This window comes from Triticum urartu, chromosome 1 (genome assembly GCF_003073215.2).
Source record: "Triticum urartu cultivar G1812 chromosome 1, Tu2.1, whole genome shotgun sequence".
NCBI lineage: Eukaryota > Viridiplantae > Streptophyta > Magnoliopsida > Poales > Poaceae > Triticum > Triticum urartu.
This window is the reverse complement of record NC_053022.1, coordinates 481,919,656-481,928,020: the sequence shown is the minus strand read 5'-3', so window position 1 is coordinate 481,928,020 and position 8,365 is coordinate 481,919,656. Positions and strand designations below refer to the sequence as shown.

General features: G+C 46.3%; 1 pseudogene; it reads right to left on the bottom strand.

The window, feature by feature from the left end:
- Positions 1–2,200: 2,200 nt before the first annotated feature.
- Positions 2,201–3,292, bottom strand: LOC125535879 (annotated as a pseudogene).
- Between the last annotated feature and the right edge of the window lie 5,073 nt (positions 3,293–8,365).

The window sequence follows — 8,365 nt, the reverse complement described above, 5'->3', positions numbered from 1 at the left end:
GACGGTGGTTAGGGGAGAGGCAGGGATTATCCCTAATTAACATAAGTTAATTAATTCTTAACAGAAAAAACACAGAGTTACTTAGCAGCAGCAGCACTTTAGCAACCAAGGGTCAATATTTGAAGTTGTGCAGTGAAAATTAAAACGTTCGGGTTCTAAATAGGAGTATATAACCAACCAATGCAAGCTTATGCCCCATCGGCGAGGAAAGGGTTCGCCATCTCATGGTGAGACCAGCATGACCGCCGTGCTCCTGCACGCCTGCAAAAAAACACAACAGGACACATCAAGTTCAGACCTGTAGTTGTAAACAGGGCGCAGCAACGGCACATATACCAAAAGTGAATTATTTAGCATAGACCTCAAAATTATGTAGGTAATCCCTCCGTCCGGAAATACTTGTCATCAAAATGAATAAAAGGGGATGTATCTAGATGTATTTTAGTTTTAGATACATCCCTTTTTGTCCATTTCGATGACAAGCATTTTCGGACGGAGAGAGTAGTTTCTTACGTTTCTTCAGGTAACTACAGGAGGACTGACTACTCGTCCTAAAGGATAATCTACTACTCCCTCCGTTCACTTTTGTAAGTTGTTTCAGACAACTGAAATTAAGCTGTTTTACACGCTGTCTAAAATGTCTAAAACGCCTTAAAAAAATGAACAGAGGGAGTAGAAACACTAGCGCCTGATAGGCTGAGCCTACCTTTTCTGAATTCATTTGTTGCTAACAACCTGACAGCTCCCCTAATCTATCGCATCACTCAAATAATAGAGGAATGACTAAGTATAAAATCAAAACTGTCAGAAAACAAATACTTACAATGAGGCCAAGTTGTCTGGTTTTCCCTTTCCCTGGTAACTTCATTCTGTTCAGCGCGGTAAAAACTAACTTAACAATATTCCATCCGGATACGCAGCCAGGCATATACTTACTGAGAAATGTAGCACTAGTATGGTTGATGGATGATCTAGTTCTTTGCAGAACAAAGAATCCCATGCCCCGTCTACACTTAGCTCACTCAGAGTTCTAATAAGCAGTTATCTTATCCCTTAGCCGAATTTTAGTTAACCAATTAGCTAGCAAAAAAATACTAACTGCCCAAATAATTGAGATATAAAATGTGTGTCCTAAGTCCCTAGCTCTTGCCAATTTCAATAAGCAATACCAAGCGTTATACAAAAGAACCAAAGGAATCAGAAAGTACCTCTTTCAGACTCAACCGCTTCATCTAGCACTAAGTTGAGTGCTGGTCATATTATGCCTTTAAAGTTCCTGTCACTGGACATATGAATATGGCAGCAGGTCAGCATATAGAACAAACCTGAAAGCTACAAAAGGGTCCACGCATTGAAACGAATAAAGGAGGTTATACATTCTTCAGCTACTAGCACAAGAGACTGTAATATGTATACATTCTTCAGCTTATACATCCTTTTTGTGTTCTTATACCCAGTCTTATAGGAAGCACAAATTATGTGAGTGAATTTCACAAAACCTAGGTTTTACAGCTCACGTGTCACAAAAGACTAGGTTTTGGAATGCACAATTAATCCCAGGATTTGTGGTTCGTGCAACGTCCAACAAAAATACTTTACTTATGATAGGACCCGATTTAAATAAACAAAAAGTAGGGAGTATGTGGCAGGTTTCGTCAACTTCACCCGACGACTTAAAACGACTACCGTACATAGCACCAGCCAGCTCAAGTTAACACAAACACAGAGTGCAAAAAGATATATTTCCCCTTCATTCATATCACAAGGCAATCTGCATTGCAACTATTCATAGGAAGCCACTTAATTGTGTTCAATAGCTAAATCCTTATCATGTGTAAATTTGGAGCACCGGATTGTTATGCTGACAAAAAAATTAGAGACGGAGCAGGAGGGGATGGGATGTGAAATAAATCAACCTTGTCGACGAACTTGGCCAGGTCGATTGCAGTCCCCTTGGCTGCGCCCAGCGTGATCATCAGGAAGTAAACGAACAGCACAACTCGTCCACTTCGCTCGACGAGATGGCGCGTGCTCTGCGGGTGTCTCTGGCGGTGCCCACCCTGCTCCGCCTCCTCTCCTCCCACCCCTTCCTCTCCGCCGCCGCGCAAGCCACGCTGCTCAAGTCCTCCTAAATAATCAGTCTACTAAGATGAAAGAACACTACATCTAAAAAAATTCTTAGAACAGAAGGTACCTTATAATCAGGTACGTCCTTCGTTAGTAGCTTCATCCCAAGGGCCTGCATGGAAACAAACAATACATCATCATGTATGAGAATGAGACTGCTCCCCTAGAGATACAAAAAAATATTTAGCATCTCCAACTTTTGGAATAGCCCAGCCTTAGAAAAGCAAAAAATAATTTCTCATACAACTTGATAGAACGCTCAAGATCACCAACACGAAGCATGACTTGACAAAGAAGTTCATGTATCTCTATCTCAGCCCTCTGGATAAGGGCAAACCTGTAGCCATCAGGTCCTGTGCAAAGGCAATAATAGTGGATCCTCCCTTGACAGGACCAGGTTCACGAGTGATATTGCCACCCTTGGATTTAACATGCTCAGCCAACTTGTACACCTGCATTTGCATCCATGATCTAAATAATAAAAATTTGCATCCATCATATCATATGAATATAATAATTTCACAGCATCGACATAGGCTATTGCAAATTGATAATACTGCATCCTCGTTAGCGATTCCGAAATGCCCAAAGCGCTCTCCAATGTCATACTTGTCAACACCATAGTCTGTTGAGCAAGGTTAAATTTTTAGCACAGTACAAGTTACCGAAAATTGAAATGCTTTACCAGGAAAAGAGTTGGTCAGTTCATATGAAGAGATAAATGTATTTTCCTTATTGGTTTGATACATATTGTACAACTGCAAACATAAGTGGCATATTGGAGAAACTGTGCCACAAAACTTTTGGCAGCTCAGTGAACATACTATATGTCAATTCAAGTGCGAAGTTGGTGTCCTCTGGTCCAAAGCCAAGGAAGGCGTTGGTGTACTTCTCATCAGGAACATCTCTTTTCCTCAGCAGTTTCATCCCAAAGCATTCTGTGTATTACCTCCCACAATGACAAAGATCACATCAAAGCCATGATATTACTTGCAGATGTTGCAAATGTCACTTACAATATAGTAACATCCTTGATTATGCGGTCCAGATCGCCGACACGGTAAACCGCATGGAGCATCCTCTTGTTGTCCTGTTTATGCCACTCAAGCTCATGCCACTGAAGCACAGCCTCAGCTGCCTTCGTGGCTTCACTACGAGTTGCCATCCCTGATGCAAGAGTGTTACATCTAATAAAAATGAGAGAGAAGCGTGGCGGGGGGGGGGGGGGGGGGGGGGGGGGGGATCCAACTTTTTTAGAAAAAAGGCCTTGGCCCGACTTTATAAATAAAGCCACACGGCAGCGTCACAGACCCGAACAACCCGAACAGTTAGCGAAACACCGCAAATCCAACGAACATAGAGCCTGTAGCAAGCGAAAGAAGTTTCAGAGCGATACATGGCACCCTGCCATACACGGCGCGCAGGCCGGAGGGAAAGAGAAGACTACCACCAAACGGATATAACCACCGCGACATTGATCAGACGTTTGGGCCCAGCCCTGAGAAGAGGGATGCCGAAGCCCGAATTTTGGCGATGAGCACGTCCAGGGCATCCCGATCGTCGTCTTTAGTCAATAATCTCCACTGCTGCAATATGATACAAGATTTGAAAAGAACGTCAGCAGGTTTAGATGGAAAGATATGCTCAATAGTAAACTTGTTCCTAATAGTCCAAAGAGCCCAACATAAGGCACCCAAGCCAACCCAGAACACCCTCTTGGTGACCCCAACCAGAACCTTGGCTAGGGTTCTAAGCTCAGAGAAGGACGAGGGATTCCAAGAGACCTGAAGCTAGGATCTGACACAGCTCCAAACGAACTTAGCCAAGACACAATGGAAAAAGATGTGTTCCGTGTTTTCCAGAGCACCACAAAGGTGACAAAATTCCGATCCCGGACCATTGCGCTTGCGAATCTGGTCAGCCGTAGGAAGGCGGCCTCTGAAAGCTTGCCAAAGAAATATCTTAATCTTAGGAGGCACTTTGGACTTCTAGATGTTAGAGAATCTATTCGAGGGGGCACCTCCGATAAGCCTAGAGTAGAGCGACTTGACCGAAAACCTGCCAGAAGACGAATGAGGCCAAACAACAGAATCCGGCGCCTCCGAGAGCACAGGGAAGAGGGCAGAAAGATTTTGCCAATCCTCCAACTCTTCAGGAGACAGGGAGCGGCGAAAAGCCAGGTCCCAATTATTATCCGCCACCTCCGCGATGGAGATGTCCGGCTTAGGACAGTAAGAAAACAAAACCAGGAACTTAGCAGCCAGAGGAGCATCTCCGCACCACCAATCCCGCCAAAAACGAACCGACGTACCATTGCCCACGATAAATTTAACATGCTCCAAAAAAATAGGCCTGACTTTGACAAGGTTCTTCCAGAATTGAGACCCTCGTCTAGCAGACGCAAACAAGGGGCTAGATTGAGGGAAATACTTGGCCTTGAGGATAGAATACCAAAGAGAATCAGCCCCAGTAGTCATAATTTTCCACCACCATTTAATTAATAAGCATTTGTTCATCACCATCGTATTAATAATGCCTAACCCCCCAAGGTTCTTAGGCCAACACATAAGCTGCCACTTGACTAATCTATATTTTCGTTTATTATCCGCCGCATTCCAATAAAAGGCACCCCTGTGTTTGTCAAAGCCAGCATGAATGCCAGCCGAAAGGAGATAAAAACCCATAAGGAACATAGGAAGGGACGAAAGACAGGAGTTGATTAAAGCCACCTTGCCAGCGTTAGTATTGTATCTACCGCGCCATGGAAGGACCCTGTTTCCCACTTTAGCGACAACCGGAGCAAAGTCCTTAGCAAGAAGTTTAAGAGGGGAAATTGGGAGGCCCAAATACTTGAAGGGAAAGGAACCTAAAGAGCAGTTAAGAAGCCTGGCCACACGCAAGGCTTCCGCATCATCAACACCAGTAACTAGGACCTCGCTTTTGGAGAAGTTAATCTTCAGGCCAAAGACCGCTTCAAAGCAAAGAAGGATGAATTTCAAATTGGCAATACAAGCATCATCCAGCTCAACCATAATGATCGTATCGTCGGCATACTGCAAGTGAGAAACCCCTTCGAGAAGTAAATGAGAGACCACCGGACTAATGTGACCGCATTGAGTCGCCCTCGCGAGGATACAAGAAAAGGCATCAGCCACAAAGTTAAAAAGAACAGGGGAAGCAGGATCCCCTTGACGGAGACCCCTGCCATTGGCAAAAAAATTACTAATATTCCCATTCACCGAAACAGCAATGTGGCCCCCAGTAACCAACTGCATGATACGATGCACATAAGCGCCATCAAAACCTTTCGCGAGCAGGACCTGCTTAAGAAAAGACCAACCGACCGAGTCGTAGGCTTTCTCAAAATCTAACTTAAGAATAATCGCTTTAGAGCTCCGAGAGTGCAGGTCATGCACAATTTCGTGCAAGGAAAGAATACCATCTAAAATAAAACGACCCTTAATGAAAGCAGATTGGAAGGGGCTAATAACTCTATGAGCAACAGGAGAAAGGCGGTTAGCAAAGCCCTTAGCCGGGAATTTGGCAAAATTATTAATCAGAGCAATAGGACGAAATTGAGAGATTAATTCAGCCCCCTTGACCTTGGGGATCAGAGTAATGACGGCGTAGTTCAAGCGGGAAATATCGATAGTACCAAGGCAAAAGCCCTGTATGACACTGCAAACCAGCTGCCTTAGCTGAGGCCAGAATTTTCGGAAGAAAGGGATAGAAAAGCCGTCAGGCCCGGAGGCCGCATTCGGGTTAGCAGAGTTAACTATATCCCAGATTTCCTGATCAGATAGGGGAATCATCAACGAGGCATTGTCCTCGGCCGATACTTTTAAACCCGTGTTCCAGAGAGAAGGGGAGATCGAGAGGCCCGAAGGAGGTTTAGCCCCAAGCAAAGTAGAGAAGAAGTCCCGCACGTGATTCATAATAACAGATTGGTCCGAAGACCGCACACCATTGATGATCAGATTGTTGATGCCACAACGCCTCCTCCGACCGTTCGCAATGGCAAAGAAATAGGCAGTGGGGGAATCGCCTTTTAGCGTCCAATTGAGCGTGCCCCGCTGGCGCCAATACACCTCGGCCTGATGGTGCAACTGCATTAAGGCAGCCTCGAGGTTATACCTCACAGAGCACCCATCCTCGGAGAGCCCAGCAGAATCGGCAGTAAAGTCTAAGGCCAAGATTTGGGTCTCGAGGAAATCCTTGGAGCGGCGCTCCTCTGCCGCACGGTTGCGAGACCAGCCTCTAAGAAATTTACGCAGATTGTAGGAGCAATAGTGCCAATCATCCAGAGGACCGAAAGAGCGCGTATTAGAGGAGAGCAGGTGGGATATCTTCTCGGCTAACATATCAACAAAACCATCAACGAGCAGCCAAGAGGCATCAAATTGAAATCTAGCCGGGGGTCTAAGGTTAACAGAGCCGTCGTCAACAATTAGAGGGGTATGGTCAGACCCAACAATGCATTTGGCACCAAGGGAAGCCCTAGGAAAGAGGGAGTCCCACCTAGGACAAATGAACACTCTATCAAGAACAGATCTAACAGGATTAACCTGGTGATTGGACCAAGTAAAGCGGGCTCAAACCCGAGGAAGTTCACGAATAGCATTGGAGCTAATAAACTCGTTAAAAGCATTCACCAAAGGCCAAGAGAAGATATCATTGTTTTTATCAGAAGGGTAGCAAAGGAGATTAAAATCACCCCCGATAACCATCGGGAGGTTACAGGATTCGATCTTCACAGAAAGTTCGTTAAGAAACAGAGAAGACATAGAGTGATCAGCAGGCCCATATACCACGATAACCTCCATTAGAGTATTCGGCGCTTTAAGACATAGTACAGCACTAACCCAAAAGATCCCATGGTCATAAGCAACAACATAAAAAATGTCTTTATTAGAGCCTATCAAGATCCCACCCGAGTGGCCCGAGGAAGGTAACACATGCCAATCAAATCTGTCCATACCCACGATGGCAGAAAGTTCATTAGGGGAGAAGGATTCCTTAAAAGTTTCAACCAACCCCACAAAGTCAATATAGTTCGAGCAGATCATATCTTTTATTTGGTCACGACGCCCCCTAGCGCCGAACCCTCTAATATTCCAAAATAAGGCTTTCATTTATATGACAGATTCTTAATGCGGAGACTAGACCCGCTAGGGGCCGCGTAGGTTTTAACTCTTTTAGAAGTGCCCCTCCTGGAGGAACAGGGCTGGGGCTGGCCACTACCAGCTCCCACACCCGCCTCCGGAGACAAAGGATTAGTAGAGACATTAGCGTCGGAGGCAACGGCCTCTTTAGCTTTAGCAATGGCCGCCTGAGCAGCCTCGTTAGCCCGAATAATTGAAAGAAGAGAGCTAGGAGAACCAACATTAGAATCTACCACCACACCCACATCCGACATGATTTTTAAAAGATGATTGTCCGAAAGAGAGGGTAAAACCAACCGAACCGGAGAAGAACAAACAGAATGAGTGGGATGAATACCTGGGGTAGGAAGATCCTTCGCCGCAGCCCGCTTTTTCGCCCGCTCCAGAACAGAGCCTCCCGAGTTGGCCACCCGCCGACCTTTGCGGGCCGTAGACGCCGGCGACCGAATCGCCTGCGCCCGAGGAACGGGGGAAGCCGGAGATGGACCAGAGCGAGACATGGACCCGGGATCCTTGTCGAGATGACGGCAGACACCGGTAATGGATTGTTTTGAGCCTAGAGAATTCCTGCTCTTAGCTGAGAATTTGCGCACCGAAGACTTTTTCTTCCTCTGAGACTGGGCACCCACCACATCACGCTCAGGGGAGGCAGGCATATCCTCAATCCCGGAGCGGGTGGGGGAGATCGGGCGAGCCGGGAGGTTGGAGCAAGCACCAGACTTGGGGGTAGCCGACACAGGCGGGATCTTCAGAGAAGCAACATCAGGAGCAGCAGCCATGGAATCAGTAGGAGGAATCGCCAAAGACTGCCGAGGGGCAGCACTAGAAGGAGCTTGAGACTGGAACAGCTCCCTTTCAGACTCAGCCAAGCCATCCCATTCAGATTGGGTGAAGCGAAGATTGGAGCCATCACTCTGGTTATTACCACCCATCGATCCATCCCCGTCCTTATCGTGTTTATCCGTGGGATTAGAAGGAGGAGAAGGGGGAGGAGGGGGTTGATAGGCAGCCGCCCCCTCCACCCGCACCCTGAGCCTGATACCGCCGGGGGAGGGAAAAACATCGACCGATCCATG